Source organism: Maniola hyperantus, chromosome 8, assembly GCF_902806685.2.
Source record: "Maniola hyperantus chromosome 8, iAphHyp1.2, whole genome shotgun sequence".
Lineage (NCBI taxonomy): Eukaryota > Metazoa > Arthropoda > Insecta > Lepidoptera > Nymphalidae > Maniola > Maniola hyperantus.
Window position 1 is genome coordinate 11,180,246 of NC_048543.1, and position 16,960 is coordinate 11,197,205.

General features: G+C 35.5%; 1 protein-coding gene across 1 annotated transcript in view; it reads right to left on the reverse strand.

Annotated features, from left to right (window-relative positions):
• Positions 1 to 2,271, reverse strand: part of Cad86C (Cadherin 86C) — a 151,284-nt gene extending 149,013 nt beyond the window's left edge. Inside the window, exon 1 of the mRNA XM_034970964.2 lies at positions 2,065 to 2,271. The gene's annotated coding sequence lies outside the window, so the exon portion shown is untranslated. The remainder of the gene's footprint in view (positions 1 to 2,064) is intronic.
• Between the last annotated feature and the right edge of the window lie 14,689 nt (positions 2,272 to 16,960).

The following is a 16,960-nucleotide window of genomic DNA, read 5'->3' on the forward strand; positions in this document are numbered from 1 at the left end:
GTGGTAAGCGCTGTGGTCTTATTAGCGAGAGGTCCTGGATTCGATTCCTGGCGGGGATTTGGAATTTTATAATTTCTTAATTTCTGGTCTGGTCTGGTGGGAGGCTTCGGCCGTGGCTAGTTACCACCCTACCGGCAAAGCCGTGCCGCCAAGCGATTTAGCGTTCCGGTACGATGCCGTGTAGAAAACGAAGGGGCATGGGTTTATTAAAAACTGCCATACCCTTTCCAGGTTAGCCCGCTTTCATCTTAGACAGCATCGTCACTTACCACCAGGTGAGATTGCAGTCAAGGGCTAACTTGTATCTGAATAAAAAAAAAATTGATGTCATGAAGTTTTTAGAAATCTGGCAAATCACAGATATTAGTTTTCTAGGACGTATTATGAGACGCAAACTGTGTTTGTATGAGAAGCCCCGAGTAGCGAAACTTATGTTGGTACAAACTAAGCATAATGTGATTGCTTAGGTAGGTAAATCCTACCTAATAATAGGTTGCATTGGCAATAACTAATTATTGTTCCTCTTGATCCCTAAATTATAGTGCAAACAGACAATAGCCTACATTGATTAAAATTAAACAACTTCTTTTACAATATAAACGTAAACCATAAACTTAGACCGTACTTTAGATTTTGGAATTTGGAACATTAAAATATTTTGTGAGGTTTCTGTACCTAACATCTGATGAAAGGTAATGTGCTTATAGTTTATATATTATTAATAAATTATCGGCTGCTAAACCTAGGCACCTATATAAAATAACAACCAATAATAATTAAGATTTTTTTTATAATTAATGCATAAAATGTAAAGCAAATGATTAGCTTAAGAACCAACTATGTTAATTCAGCCTTAAAACTGTTAGTTTGTAAAAAAATTACGTATGAATTTTATGTTGTTCCAGCTATACCGGACAAAGCATTATATTGTGCGGTCCGGTATTATACAGCGCAAGCGCATGTTCTGCATACGAAAGAGTTCAACGAATCGCGCATGCGTGATCGCCTCTCCGAGTACGCCTCTCGTCGTGTCTATGTTTGAGCTTCGTTACACGCATAACTTGAATGCTAGTCTACTATAACTAGCTGAATAATTTGCTCAAGTATAAACTACGTATTGTAAAGTGATACAACTGGTTTTAAAACTACAATAAGAATAATAAAAAAATGTAAAATAGCTTTGCACGTTATCTTATAAACTTTTGTAGGATTATATAAACTTAGGAATAGTTACTGAAATAAAAAATTGTAACTAATCCGGATTATTTCCGAGTGAGTTCATAGGAATTCAATTGCTTCAGTTAGTGAAGATCATAAGGAGTAGTTTATAATGGTCTGATTCAATATTATGAGGTCGTAAATAAGCCCCAGGAAATGACAAGTTTTGTTTAGTTACGAGAGAGGTTAAAGCATAGAGATGTTAGTACGGATTGACAGAACAAGCTATTTACGATAATAATATAGGTACTTACTTACCTATAGAAACTTTGTGCTTACCTTAGAAGTTCCAAAAACTTTATGTTTTTAAATACTTACCTAATGTAGTTTTTTCCGGCTTAAAACGATAAAAATATGCGAGTATTTCACTGGTTAGGTAGGTATCTTGAAGCCAAATCTTGAGTTATTAATTATTAACGTTAAATACCCATTTCCATTTAGTCTTTCATTCTAATTGAAAAATAATAGATACATTTTCTTATTAGATTACTTACCAGTTTTCAGATTAATGGGAGCCAGCAATTGGTGCAAAATAATACTAGTTACTATTGTATTATTACTTCATTAAAAATAAATAAATTCAAGAATCAACTGCTCTAATAAAATAAGCATCTACAACCCCTTACTTAATTAATACTTAGGCTAGATGCAAAACAACAATCACTAGATTATGATAAACTGTATGTTGCTTTAGCTCAAATTATCTAAAAGGTGTCTACCAACCTCTACAATACAAGCTTCTCATACAATTAAGCTGAACGAAACTAGAGCTAGCTTAAAACAAAATCTGAAAGGAACTCGTATTTCACGTAGAGGCAATCGAGAGTAAATCAAAATCGTACTTACTGTTATCACGGGTGTTACGAAAGCTTTTATCAGTTACGTAATTTGCAAATCCCCGCCAAAACACCCCACTGGCACCCCAAAAACACCCTTTGTGCACTCAGTTCACAGTCCACAGTCGACACACGTGAAACAAAGTTCGATGTTTGTATGTTTTTGTTTGATATGCGCGCGCCGCTTTAGGAGAGTATACGGGCGTCCGCCACGCGATCGGGCCCGTACCAAACTAGTAGAACTAAGGCGACCGACGGCCAACAAGTTGAGGACAAGCCATCGACTCGGACGGCGGACCTCACCTCACCTAGCCGGTACACATGGACATAAGTTCACGAGGCGAATTATGCCCCTTTTCACAAGAGTTCCTAACTTCAACTTTAATAGCTTTCAAATACTTAATAGGTAGTACAGCATGAAGAAATATTTTTTGCTCTATCCATACTCTATAGGCCTACTAATATTACAGATGTGAAAGTGTGTCTGTCTGTCAGTCTGCTAGCTTTTCATTGTCCATCCGTTTAACGATTTTGACAAAACTTGAATATCGCGAGAACGGACATCGGAAAATAAACAAGTTCCCACGGGATTTTTGAAAATCCATGCGAGCGAAGCTACGGTCATCGTCTAGTTTTAATTTGATAGCCTGACGCCATTAGGTATACTTAATTTTTAGAAAACACTTAGTTTTGAAAGGCTCATTTCAAAAATTGTTGCAAACTAAAAAACAAAAAGCTTTTCAAAAGCTTGTTGCTTGAGTAACTAAAGTTATTCGAATCTTTAACATTGTTTCTATTGTATTGTTAGTATTTTCTGTAAGCTTAAGTACTGTACAACTTATATTTAAGTTGCAAGTACAAATTTCGATAGGAAACTTTTCACACAACGTAAGTAGGTACATTGTCAAGGGTCAGCTATAAAGTTCGCATAGCGAGTTACAAGCAAGTATTTATTGTTGAATATGATCAGTGATAGACGATAGTATAAACATCAAGGCAGGAAATGTATGATCGTAAATTTTATTTTGCTTGGTAAGATTAGCCGTATTATTTTGATCTGGAAAATACAACTCGTTCCGGCTTCGCGTGACGTGTCTCATATTGTGTGTTGTGCATTTTATGAAACTGCACATTTATTAAAGACTTACTGCTGAATTTCTTACCAGCTCTTCTTAGTGGAAACTGCATTCCGTTGGTAGAGTCACAGACATAGCAAAATTGTGATTTTTTAATATTGAAGTTACAGTATCTAATATACGCAAATAAGTTTAGTAGTTAGGTATATTAATAATACACAGACAAACGAGAATTGTGATTTTTTTAGGTAATTATACATTACCAATAGAAGTTAGATCATTGATTTAGTTTAGTTTAGGTAGTCTATTTAAAAAAATATGTTATTATACACATTCAGCTTAAAAACTATATTTCTTTAAATACCTCTTGTCAAAGTATTTTACATGTATTTAGAGAAGTCTTCTCTAATCTGTGGATAGAAGATACCCACGTTGTACGTCTAGCTTTATAAATGTAAACCATAGGCTATCTAGTTATCGCGACATAACTTGCCTACTATACAAACAAATCGCTCTTAAACAAAGTAGTGACTTAGCTGAGCAAATAGTTTTTTCTTTTAAATAAATATTTTTCTTCAAACGCCGTTCATCGCGTGCGTAGTATGGGGTGAACACCACCAACTTGTATAATTATCAAGAAAACGAAGTTTTGCTACTTTTCGGCGACTAATGTGTTTTTTCATCGATACGACACGATAACGATATTATGATAAAATTTAATAACGACTAAGTAGATAAAAATATAAGAGTTTTTCACTTTACTTAATCATCATGATCCTATAGCTAGCTCACTACTGAGCACACGAGTTTCCTCTCAGAATGAGAAAGGTTTGGTCAAAGTACACCACGCTGGCCAAGTGCGGATTGGCAGATTTCAGAAACTTTTTTTTTCCCACAAAAATAAAAACAATTTTACAATGTTAGTTTCTTCGTGCTCGTGAGCGCTTTGCGCTTTTGTTTTGAGAACATTTTGGAAAATTCTCAGGCATGCAGGTTTCCTCACGTTGTTTCCTTCATCGTTAAAGCATGTGATATTTAATTGCTTAAAACCACATAGCTCCGAAAAGTTAGAGGTGCCAGATAACACTAGTATCTATAGTAAAAATGAAGCCTTAATTCCTACTCAAATACACACTTACTCAACTTTAGGACTTACTAGGCGTTGGCATTGTCTGTTTCAGGTTTAATATTCTATTTCAAAGTTTTCAGACACTTCTCGTAAAAGCTCTACATAGAGAATTAAGATCTTGCAATAAGTTTGATAGATAGAAGGTACCTAGTAACTAAATATTAATAACATTTCTAATCCAGTTACATTTTATCTCCATCTGTCAAAGACGCAGCATAATAAATATGGCCCATGATATGCCCATGATTTAACAGTGCTCTCAATCTTAATTAATAATCTTAGACACGTCATACATAACGTCGAGTTACGCGGCGATTTAGTTCCTGCACCAAGGATATTTAAATGTTATAGCAACGGCAGATAGGACAATGCAACAAAACTACAGAAAATGGGAACTATTGACACCAGCTTAACTGTATCTAGTGCTCTCCGTTACTCTAGAGTTTGCTCCTCCTTTACAATGAAATACGTTAGGTAACAGCTAAATATAATAGGTACTATGTGTCATGATATTGACAAAAATGCAGTGCCACAACTTACAAATTTTATACATCTAAAACCTATTTGTATCTCAAGAACCATGAAAACTACGATCAGGCGGTTTGTCGATGAAAAAGAAAGACGGCACAGCCTTCAGCTTCAGCTTGCTATGAATGTTGGTTGTTGAGGTTCCCCCAGTTCTACAAAATATGTCCACCAATGACGCAATCATATCAGAAAACCCGCCAGCTTTTTCGCTCGCTATTCTTATTGATTTTATGTCGTTTATGTCAAATTTTCTTATTGATAATATGAGTATAAAAATGTAAACAATAACCAGTCTTCCTTTGTCGTTACTATCTTCGACGCGTAATAAAATATTATATCACGACTCTCGGATGCGGTATCGTTTCGCTATCGTCACGTGCAAAGTGGAGCGAAAGCGTGACTTATGCAGACCCTCGTCAGAAGCAACTAATATAAGGAATAGAGCAATAAAAGGGGGGCTTACGGAAAACCCTAATGTAATCAGATTTTAGAGGAAGGAATTTGTTTAATCGTTATTTTTATGGTAAGTTAAAGAAAGAATGGTTTCTAATAAAAAAAATTATAACTCTCTATTAATTATGGTATGTCAAAGTCTATACTTATCATCACTTCCTCAAGTCTTTTTAAATTCATTATCAAGCAATAACTTTTAGAATAATGCGAAGAGCTTATAAATAATGATCAACATCACAACATCATAAATCTACAATGAAAATGATAAAAATAATGTGATACAAATCAGAAAACAACTTGACATCGTAATATTCTCGTTCAAAACAAAGCAAGTTCTTATCAAAGCTGAATAAAAACAAAACATTATTATGTCATACTTACTAACGTAGGAATTTTCGATGGAAAAAGACGAACGAAATTCTCCTTTTATGATACAAGTTATGCAAATGATGCTGGAGCTTGAATTAAGTAATAATTTGCATATAAAATAATATTATACTGAGATGCGAAACTGGCTTTCAATATAACAGTCATTATTTTTCTTATTGAGTTTCACTATCTAATGGATTTGCACTTTCTTTACTGGTTTAGTTATTCTGGTTTGTCAAAGGAATATTTTATTTTCCAATTATTTGATTAGGTATGTCTTTTTTTTCTTAGCTCGCAGAAAGTTGCAAAAGTCTGTTTTTCTGTTTGTCTCTCTGTTAACTTTTCACGGCTTATCCGCTTAAACATTCTTGATTAAAGGTGTAAGTAGCTTACATACAGCATACCAGAGACTGACAAAGGCTCGTAAAAAATCACGTATTGAACTCTTTAATTTTTGGGATCCCAAAAATCAAAGAGTTCAATACGTGATTCTTAATAATCCCAAATTCACGCGGATGACTTCGCAAGCATCGTTTGGTAATAAATCTTTTTAAAAATATTCGTAGTTCAAAATAATGAGCTGTTCTAAGTCCACCATTAATTTTGACTGGTATTACTACTACGAGTAGGTATAAGTATAATAATATAGGCATATTTTTTCGTAAATATAAAACAAATAAATCTTTTCAAAAGTCGTCTTAGAATTCCTTATTCAGAGGTCATCTATACACAAAAGTTATTTGCATGAAATCGCCGTTTAAAATAAGGTTTTTTGCGACAGAGATGTAGATAAAAAAATATCAAAGAATCCGCCGAGAGTCTTCTCTGGCCGACGCCCGACAATGGTTAATCAAAAGGCCATATCTTACACCGGAGACCTTGGCGAGGTCCCGACGTATTTCGATTTCATTTGCGTGCTACATGAACGTTGTTTTTTTCGTGCTTTCGAGCAACTTGAAACGAGTAAGGAAAGCTTTCTGATGGGAATATTTAAATTAGCTTTTTGAAAAGGGTTAAAGCGTTAAATGAGTCTCAGTGAAATATTTACGTGTGTCCGGATATTGATTGACTAATTGTTTTTTGGCAGTTTTAATAATGGATTAAGCCTTTAAAGTATATAAGTTTAAGGGTGTCTGGCAGGGGGCTTTATATGTGTCTGGCAATTCATGATGTGATTTCTAATACTATTCCGAAGAAAATATAAATAAATTTGACTTTCTACTTAGACGTAAGAGTTACCTACAAGGATGTACATTATAAAATGAACACACGTTCAGTTCTGTCATGTTGTAGTCGCGTTTTAGGTATCTTAGCCTTTACTTGTTGCGTCCGCGCATGTTCCTTTAAGGTCACGCCCGGCCCTTTGTAATCCCCGCAGAAAATATGAAGGGATGTCGGCAGGTTCAGTTTTGATAATAATGGAATTATTTTGTACGATATTGAAATATCTCTAGGCGATACGGCGAACAATTTGTTTCCCTATGAAGAATGATAGACGTTATCTTGTTTGTAATTTATCGCTTGTTATCCTTGAGATACAAGCTATCCCTGCACCAAATTGAATTTAAATCGGTTATACAGATTCGTGAAAAGCTATCAAACAAATAAACAGACAAACGCACTTCCGCATTTATGGTGATAAGTTTGGATAGCACAAAGATGTATTATAAAACGAACACGTGTTCAATTCTGTCATGCTGCAGTTACGCTTTGTGTCTTACCAGGCCTTTACTTGCTGCGTCCGCGCACGTTCCCTAAGGTCACGCCCGACCCTTTGTAATCCCCGCAGAAAATATGAAGGGAAGTCGGCAGGTTCAGTTCAAATAAATGGGATTCTTTTGTACGATATTGAAATATCTCTAGGCGATACGGGGAACAATTAATTTCCCAATGATGAATGATAGGCGTTCATCTTGTTTGTAATTTATCGCTTGTTAGTTATCGCCTTTGTTTCGCTCGTGATGCTATGGTGGTTCGGATGGGTTATGATCGGAAAGCAACACGACTTCATCTCTTCAAGGGGAGAGACTTTAGGCTAGGATTAGACAATCTGACTGATCTTTGAGACAATATTGATCGTATTGACTATGGCGCAACTATATTGACATAAAGGTTTATGTCAATATAGTTGCGCCGGATCTATCCGGATGTTCTTAAATATCCGAATCGAGATCCGTTATTGATATTGTGCTTAGCAGCCCACATTATCGTGATATTTGCTGACCGTTTTTTGCAAAAACATTGATCTTGCAAGTTGCAACAGTAACGTTCTTTTGTTAAAATACCACGCGCTGGGTCAAAAAAGGAGTGAATGTGCCATCAAATCACTGACCTTTACAAGTACGCTGAACCTGCGATTGCCGGTCTGTTTTTGAAGCAACTTAATTTTAGTGCTGAATGCAGCAGTGAGCGTCATGTGAGCGTACTTAGAACTAAACGAAGACCATTTGCCACATTGTCAATTTTAATTCCCGGTACGATCGGTGGAGCGTTTCGAATCGGCACAAAAAATAACTATCATCTTCCAGCGTACTTGTATATTAGATCCATTTCAGTGTATCAAATTGAAGATAGAAAGATTATAAAGTTGATGTGTTTATCTTCTTTGAGCGTTGCATCGGTGGACGTATTATTAAGTTTTCTGTGCTTTTTATTTCGGAGAAGAGCTATTCCTAGACTTGTTGCTTGATGGCCCTGGCCTTATATTATAATTGTCCCTTGGGTTGTTTACAGATAAGTCGATATCATGGTTCATTGTTCGGGATCCGTAACTATGGTTCTCTTATTTTATAGTGTCGGGATGTTAAGTTCTTGTTATAAAAAGTTGTTACGGACAGCGGCGCAGCGGTAACAGGGAGATTAATTGAATTCTTAAGTGTGAAGAGACGAAATGATGGACGAACGTAGGGCCTTAAGTCATAGTCTGTAGCGCTTCTTCCATGAAGCAGAAAATCTTACTTGAACGGTCTTGTCTTCTTCTAGTAACATCTTCTATAGGAAATTCACAGGCTTTGGATCTACTTAAATTTTATTAATCGCTGTCTACAATCTCTATGTTCCAAGTACGCACCACAGCACTGCCCTAAATAGTCAAAGTCAAAGTCAAGTCAAATGATTTATTCAAAATAGGTAATAAATTACTCTTTTTGATGGTCAGATGTTGGATTTATAAGATATAGTGGTGATAATTATTACGCAAACTTAAAACTAAAGCTATAGTTTCACTAAGTGTTCATTACCAAACTCATTATTTTTCCGTAGGAGAGGAAATCCTCATGGATATCTGGATCCAATAGTGCCGGACTCCTACCGGCTTAAACCCTTCCTTTCTCCAAGAATTAAGTACTCGTACCTAGTCTTTCAGTCTTGCTGACCTATCACTAATACTGTCACAGCCCTGACTCATCTTCCCTTTTTTTCATTCTTTTCCTCTCTTGTCATTATATCTTTCATGTATTTTTGGATTGCCAAACACTTCTTTTTTGTCTCCAGCACCTATGAGACTTTCCACCCCAAAATTACATCCCAGTACGTTCACAACTTTCCTTCTTTCTTCCTTAAATACCAAACACTTGGACCAAACTTATAAACCGGTTTCTGAGAGATCCATCATCACTCCCATCTAACACACTCATGACATATCACACCGATTTATAGCATACATTATATTATCATAGGATATTTTACGACCATAAACCTTTTCATTATTTATTCATTTAACATACATATACTATTTACGAATTTACATTCTTTGTAAGGCCTTTGATGGCATTTCCAAACCCCGCGCCCCGGCTTATAAAATTCCTTCAATTATTGTGCAAAAAAAACTTAGGTAAGTGTTATTTTTATTTTTTATTTTTTATAAAAAATATTAGCCATGTTAAATGACTAATATTCCCTTTACCTCTCCAACTAAGCGCCAAGCTTGTGCTAGGAGTAGGTACGACAATAGTGCAACGGGCGGGGTTTGAACCGTCGACCTTTCGGTTTTCAGGCCACTCCTTTACCGGTTAAGCTATTGAGGCTTTATGAGTGTGTAGCAACGTCAACAAAATCATAGTTTAAATTTTTCCAATTATCTGAATTACATAATTTTAATAACTATATTATACAATACGATAAGCAATAATAATTTAACATACCTGGTAGAACAAAAATAACAAAAAAAAATAACTTCGTCTAGACATACTAGGCAGGTATGTACACTTCATTGGAATTGAATAGTTTACTTAGCATCTTTAATGCATAGATTGATGTAGGAAAAATAAGTAACTAACCACTAATATAAAATGCAAAAAATTATGCAATAAAATGTAAATATAGTCCGCTACAAGTAAAAACGTCTGCTAATTGACATAATACTTATTACTTATTACTTAGCGGTAATTGTAAAAATGCACACGAATATTAATAATGGAAGAATGATGGGTATGAATGATGCATATCGCATTCCTTCAGGTTTTTATGTGTTACTGAGGAAAAACAAGTAATAAAGTGGTACAGTGAGATTGAACGTACCTACATACTTACGATGGAAGCTGTGGTAGCCTAGTGGTTAGGACGTCCGCCTTCCAATCGGAGGTCGGGGGTTCGATCCCGGGCACGCACCTCTAACTTTTCAGAGTTATGTGCGTTTTTAAGTAATTAAAATATCACTCGCTTTAACGGTGAAGGAAAACATCGTGAGGAAACCTGCATGCCTGAGAGTTCTCCATAATAATCTCAAAGGTGTGTGAAGTCTGAAAATCCGCACTGGGCCAGCGTGGTTGACAGTGAGGTTCCGTACTGCAGTCGTATTTTTTCGACATTTTGCACGATAATTCAAAAACTACGATGCATAAAAAATAAAATAAATCTGTTTTAGAATGCACAGGTGAAGACCTTTCATATGATACCCCACTTGATATAGTTATCTAGCTATAAGACCCACCTACCTGCCAAATTTTCTGTCAAGGTTTCTTGGCAGACCGACAGACAGACAGACAACAAAGTGATCCTATAAGGGTTCCGTTTTTCCTTTTGAGGTATGGAACCCTAAAAATTCTAAATCCACACGGACAAAGTCGCAGACATCAGCTGGTACCTAATTGTAATATTAATGTTTAGCTTTTTATAACGGAATTTTAACTAACAGACACCCTTAGCTTGATCACCCATACAAAAGATTCTAGCACGCTGGTACCAGAAGTTGCAGTATTCACAGCTCGTTAAAGAAATACTACCGGTACTTACAACTATAACGTCATTAAACAGATTTTAATTAAATTCTTTATATCTACTGTAAATCCTACTTTCTGTCTGGCGACGTTGCTTCGAAGCGCGTAATGATGTGCGTCTAATATACGAAATACGGGGAAAATACGCAGATAAACTTTCAGGTTTCATAAAATAACGAAGGTCTGGCACGCGCTGGCTATTTGTCCATAATGTTCGTGTACCGAGTTTGTTTAAGTAAATCTGCATTTCGAAAATAAATCCTTTAACTTATTGATGCGTAGGCTTAAGTATAGAGCCAAACGAGAATAATTAGAAACAGTTATCTAAGAAGTTAGATGGGGTATTAGCTTAAAATTATTTATTGTTTATTAGCTTTATGCAAACATGACAGCATTTAAACTCTTAGAATAGGTATAATTATACTAACAAATGAAAGTGTATTCCTATAACTTTGAAAAGAGGTAGGTAATTATGGTTTATTTTCATTAAATTTTTATAAATAACTAACGACCATCTACCGGATTCGTTCTTGTGGGAATTTCAAAAAACTCCCGCCCTTATTCCTTGTCTACGTTATAAAGCACTTGTAAAAGTTTACTTAAATAAAAAATATTCTATTCTATTCTATTCAATTCTATTCTAAAGGCAAACTCTGTAAATAATTTCAGTTTTCTAGGTCCATGGGTTTGGGCTAATATTCCTATGGGCATTGATGAAACAGATGACTTAAATATTTAGATTCATACATAAGTTTACAAAATATTATTCTAAAACAAAGAGCTTCCAAATTTTCCTGAAAATTTAGGAGAGAAGCATACAATGTAGCTCAGAATAGGTTTTTTATTCATATTTTGCATTAAAAACAATGAGATATCGTAACAATAAAGTTTAAAAAAAAGATAATGGGCCAATTTGAACTTATGAATGAATATCTTCTGTGGTAAAATAAAATACCGGGAAGAATTCAGTCAAATAATAAAATGCACCCTTTAGGGAACCAGTTCCAGGATCGGAAAGGCTTGCTGGTCAATCTTTATCACTTTTTTTCTTAGTTTTTTTGTCTGTGATCCGACATTTGAATATTTATTGGCTCTAAAAGCGCATGTCTTTGTACAAGAATTCCCTTGACTTGATGGGAATCGATTCCTTTTTTTATAAGGTCCGTCGACTTAAATGTTATTCGAAATTTACCTTACAAGAACTTAAGTGAACACATTTGTATCCTTCGAAGAGGAATTTTTAACTTTTATTTCCCTACTTTTTTAACATACCTTTAGGCTAAATATCCGGCGGTGCTTTTTGACTGAGATACTGTTTCGATCGTCCTCCATACTGAAATTTTCGATTTTAAAGCTAAAAATACACAACATGAACGTGCCCAATGCTGCACATAGCGATCTATATACGAAAGCATTGTTTTAATTATTTTTTACGAGATGTGTTCTATGACTTCGTCCACGTAGATTTCGACTTTTCAAAAACCTAGTGTCAAACGCACATGCATTATGCACCTTACTCAGTAAATAGTTGATTTTTGCGAAGTCAAGCGTCGTCTACATAGCGCTTTACAGTAGATAGGCTTCATAATATAGTTCCTTGTAGTACAAATCGAACACTCGTACGCGCGCGGTCAGTGTGACGTCTTGTGGTACAATTTTCGCGCCTCACCATATCGTTGCAGTTTATTTGCAATAAATCAAGCCAGTATATGGTTGCAGGTTTGATCCAACTATTGATATCTCAAGTTGTCATCAAATAGTGTCCTTAAGAGCGCGCAATTTGGTGTTTTTCTTCGTACAAACTCAGAAGTGTAACTACTACATTATTTTATATTGTATGCGCAAAACTAAGTATTATATCGGTATGTCTAGCTATTATCTAGGTTTATTGAAATATAAAACATTGAAAAAATATTGATTTTAAAGTTGTGAGCCTCGAAACACTAAATTTATGAAAACTTTGGGCCTACATAAATAAGATTAGGAGTGTGAAAATTCTAAAACAATTTAACATTAGACATAGTTTATTTATTTATTAGTTGAAATATTTTTACTTTGCAAACATACCTTTAGCATTTTTTTCTCAAAAATACTTTTCCTAACCCTTTTTCGCGCGCTTGATTTCGGTGAAAATCATCGTGCCTCTCACCTTTCTCATACAATGTCAGGTGAAAAGCAAATAGGTTACCCACTTGCGCCGCCAATTTTGGTCGAGAGTACTGCGTCACCTTAATGACACACTCTGAAGGAAATAATTTTTGAAAGTTAAAAAATTAACCAAAAATGAACTATCCTGTTTTAAAAAGCACTTAAATATTTTAAACTAGGTACTTAACATGAACACTTATCTTTACGCTTATCTAAACACTGAAAACTTTGTCCATCGCTACTACTTTTGACATACTTTACCGCTTTAAAAGCAGTTTTAGTAGTGTTTTATGAGGCTCATTTGGTACCTACCATGTTATTACTTTCGTTGAAAATAAAGCTATAAATTAAGAGTTATTTATATCGAAAACCTATCGTATAATAATAATATATTATACGCACATAAAAGACAGGGCTGATAAATATGTATTTTTTTACTAATTGATGCCATGCGTCTTGGTCCACGTGGATTTAGGTTTCTACAAATCTCGAGAGAATTCTTTGATTTTTCAGGATGAAAGCAGCCTATGCTCATCTCCGAGATTTTAACTAGATAGCTACTATAGCGATACTTGGTATCTACCACCCTACTGAGATCAGTTTAAACCTATCGTTTAAATCAGTTAAGAGGATGGGCGGAGAAAAGGTAACAGACAAACACATTTTTGAATTTATAATAGATACTAGCTTATTCCCGTGACTTCGCCCGCGTGGACTACACAAATTTCAAACCCCTATTTACCCCCTTAGGGTTGAATTTTCAAAAATCCTTTCTTGTCGGATGTCTACGACATAATAGCTATCCGCATGCCAAATTTCAGCCATCCGTCCAGTAGTTTGAGCTGTGCGTTGATAGATCAGTCATTCAGCTTTACCTTTTATTTATATTAAGATTATTACCGTTTTTCCGCGTTTTATTAAGTAAGCAAGCAATTTTTTGTAAGCAAATAATTTTATTCATTCGTTTTGGCAGCTTTATATTATTCCAAAAAGCTTGCAGTGTACGAATTAATTTATTCAAAACAAAACAATTTACAAAGTGCTATTATGTGAACAAATCTAACTTGCGTTGATAGATTAGTCAAGGATTAGTCAGTCAGTCACTCAGTCACCTCATCCTTTTAAATATTTAGATTTTTGCCGCGTTATTCTTTACGAGAGCTAATAAATTTATTCATTCGTTTTGGCAGGTTTAAATTATTCCAAAAGCATGCAGTGCACGAATTAATTTATTCAAAACAAAACAATTTACAAAGTGCTATTATGTGAACAAATCTAACTTGCGTTGATAGATTAGTCAGTCAGTCACTCAGTCACCTCACCTTTTAAATATTTAGATTACTACCTTTTTGCCGCATTATTCTTTACGAGAGCTTTTAAATTTATTTATTCGTTTTGGTAGGTTTAAATTATTCCAAAAGCATGCAGTGCACGAATTAATTTATTCAAAACAAAACAATTTACAAAGTGCTATTATGTGAACAAATCTAACTTGCAAGCACGGATCGCTCCGAAGATGCTAAGTTTTAAACAAACTTTAAGTCGTTATTTCACGAAACGTATCATTTAGCTAACAACTTTCACCCTGACCCGAGTGCAATATTTTAAAATATTCAAACAAAGGATTTGTTCTATCGATAACTACCCAAATTGATTTAGGTACCTATAGATAAAGATCCGTAGCGTAAAGAAACTGCTTCACCTGTATATTTTAGACATTATAAAATTAGAATATTTATCACATAGTTAGGTATAGTTGAGGGGAAAATATTAGGACGTTCAGTAAAGACTAGGATTCCTTTGAATAAAAAGATCAAACTGGAAAACAAAAAGATTTCAACTTGAAAATTAATTCATCATCATCATGATCAACCCATAGTCTGCTCACTACAGAGCACCGGTCTCCTCTCAGAATGAGAAGGGTTTAGGCCATAGTCTGCCACGCTGGCCTAGTGCAGATTGACATACCTCACACACCTTTGAGAGCTTTATGGGGAACTCTCAGGCAAGCCGGTTTCCTCACTATGATTTCTGTTACCGTTTAAGCAAGTGATATATTTAATTGCTTAAAATGCACATACCTCTCTCCAAAAAGTTAAAGGTGCATGCCCGTGATCGAACCCCCGACCTCCAAATAGAAGGCAGACGTCTCAGCCACGCTATCACGGGTTCTTAAAGGCTTCGGAAAGGAGCCAAAACCCATAGCAATAGAAAATATGACATAGAAAGAGAATTTTTCATTTAACTACAATATAAAAGTTCAAATAGAATTACTCATCGACATAAATAGATAAACATAAACATGCCCATGCAGTCAGCTCTTGGTGTAAAGATAAAAACCTTTGTAACCATTTAGAGTAAAACGGCCCATTACCGATCTTCTTTTTGTAACCGGTCAGTGTGGGTAAATCACCACTTTAGGGTTATATTTATAGTGGTGTATATTACGCCTCTTCAAATTTATGGGAAGCATTACGGTGTCATTACTGGTATGTTAGCGGGGGAAACATTTCCATGATTTTATACGTGGCTATTAGTTATCTATTTTGTCTGTGGTACGAGTAAATTGGATAGATGTAGCTGCATTTTGGTTCTTTTTGTGACACGTTTACATTATATCTTAACTTTCGATCTTACCTGATCTCATTTTTAGGGTTCCGTAGTAAACAAGGAACCTTTATAGTTTCGCCATGTCCGTCCGTCCGTCTATTAGTACTAGAAATCTGTAATTTGGCATGGGTATAAATATTAATCGCGCCGACAAAGTGGTGAAATAAAATTGTGATAAATATTTTTTTTAGGGTAGCTCCCCTACGTGTAAAGTGGGGATGATTTTTTTCTCGTCTACCCCATAGTGTGGGGTATCGTTGAACAGGTTTTTTAAAAATACTGTGGGTGTGGGAACATCATTTTCGATTTCTAGATACGTTTGTAAAATACGATGTTTTAAAGTGCTAATTATTATTAGAGTCAAGTGTCCCCCCCTCTATCAGCCAAATGGTAGTTTTTAGGAACGTGAAAAAACTCACAGCAGTAGTATAATAATCAATTTTAAAGGAAAACTATCATGGCTAAGTAGGGTTCACAGGTTAAGGAGTTATATCTGGTTTTCAAGGATTGTGACTACGGCACCCTACACTGCGTGTGGCCCGCCACGCACTTGGCCGGTTTTTTGTTTTTATGAGTTGACAAAACCAAGATAGCCTTGACTGTGATCTTACGGTTTTAGTGGATAGTGTCAACGTAGCAAGAAATGCAACGTATAATAGAAACAAGCTAACTTGGAAGAGGCATGGCAGTTCTATTAAACTCATACCTCTTATGAGTTTCTACGCAGCATACCTAATACATAGGAACGCTAAATCGCTTGGCAGTAGATACGTCTTTCCTCTAGATGCTCGAATGGCAACCTCACACCAAAAAAACGTGGCGTTAGCAGACTTCCCACTGCATGATCAGACGACATACCTACTAGTCGCATGGAGCTCAACCTGTCTCAATTCCGAACAAGCAACAAAGATAGCTCTTAAAAGTAACCTATGTCCAGCATTGGACGTCTTTCGGTTGACGACAAGGATGTTTATTCTCTGTAGGGATAGTCACAACTGCAGCTTCTCACAAATAAGACCATAGACAATAAATAAATGATAAATTTACAAAATTACCGGGAATCGCCAGCATCTCTTTTCGCATTGATAAAACCACATTGCCTACTATTGCGCTAAGAAGGTCGTCCCATTAACCTTAGCAAAGGGGTGAATAGGCATATGTTCTAGGCAAGTGCGCTCCATCTTAGGCTGCATCCAAAGCCTAGCCAAGCGCTAGTCTATAAAATTAAAAAAAAACATAAAAATATACTTTAATTGCGCCCACAAATTAAATAAAACGGCCCGCTCCGGTAAATCACAATAAGTCGTGACAATACGACCAAACAAATCTAAATGAACGTCGACAATCTTTTAATTAACAGTCCGTACTAATGTTACA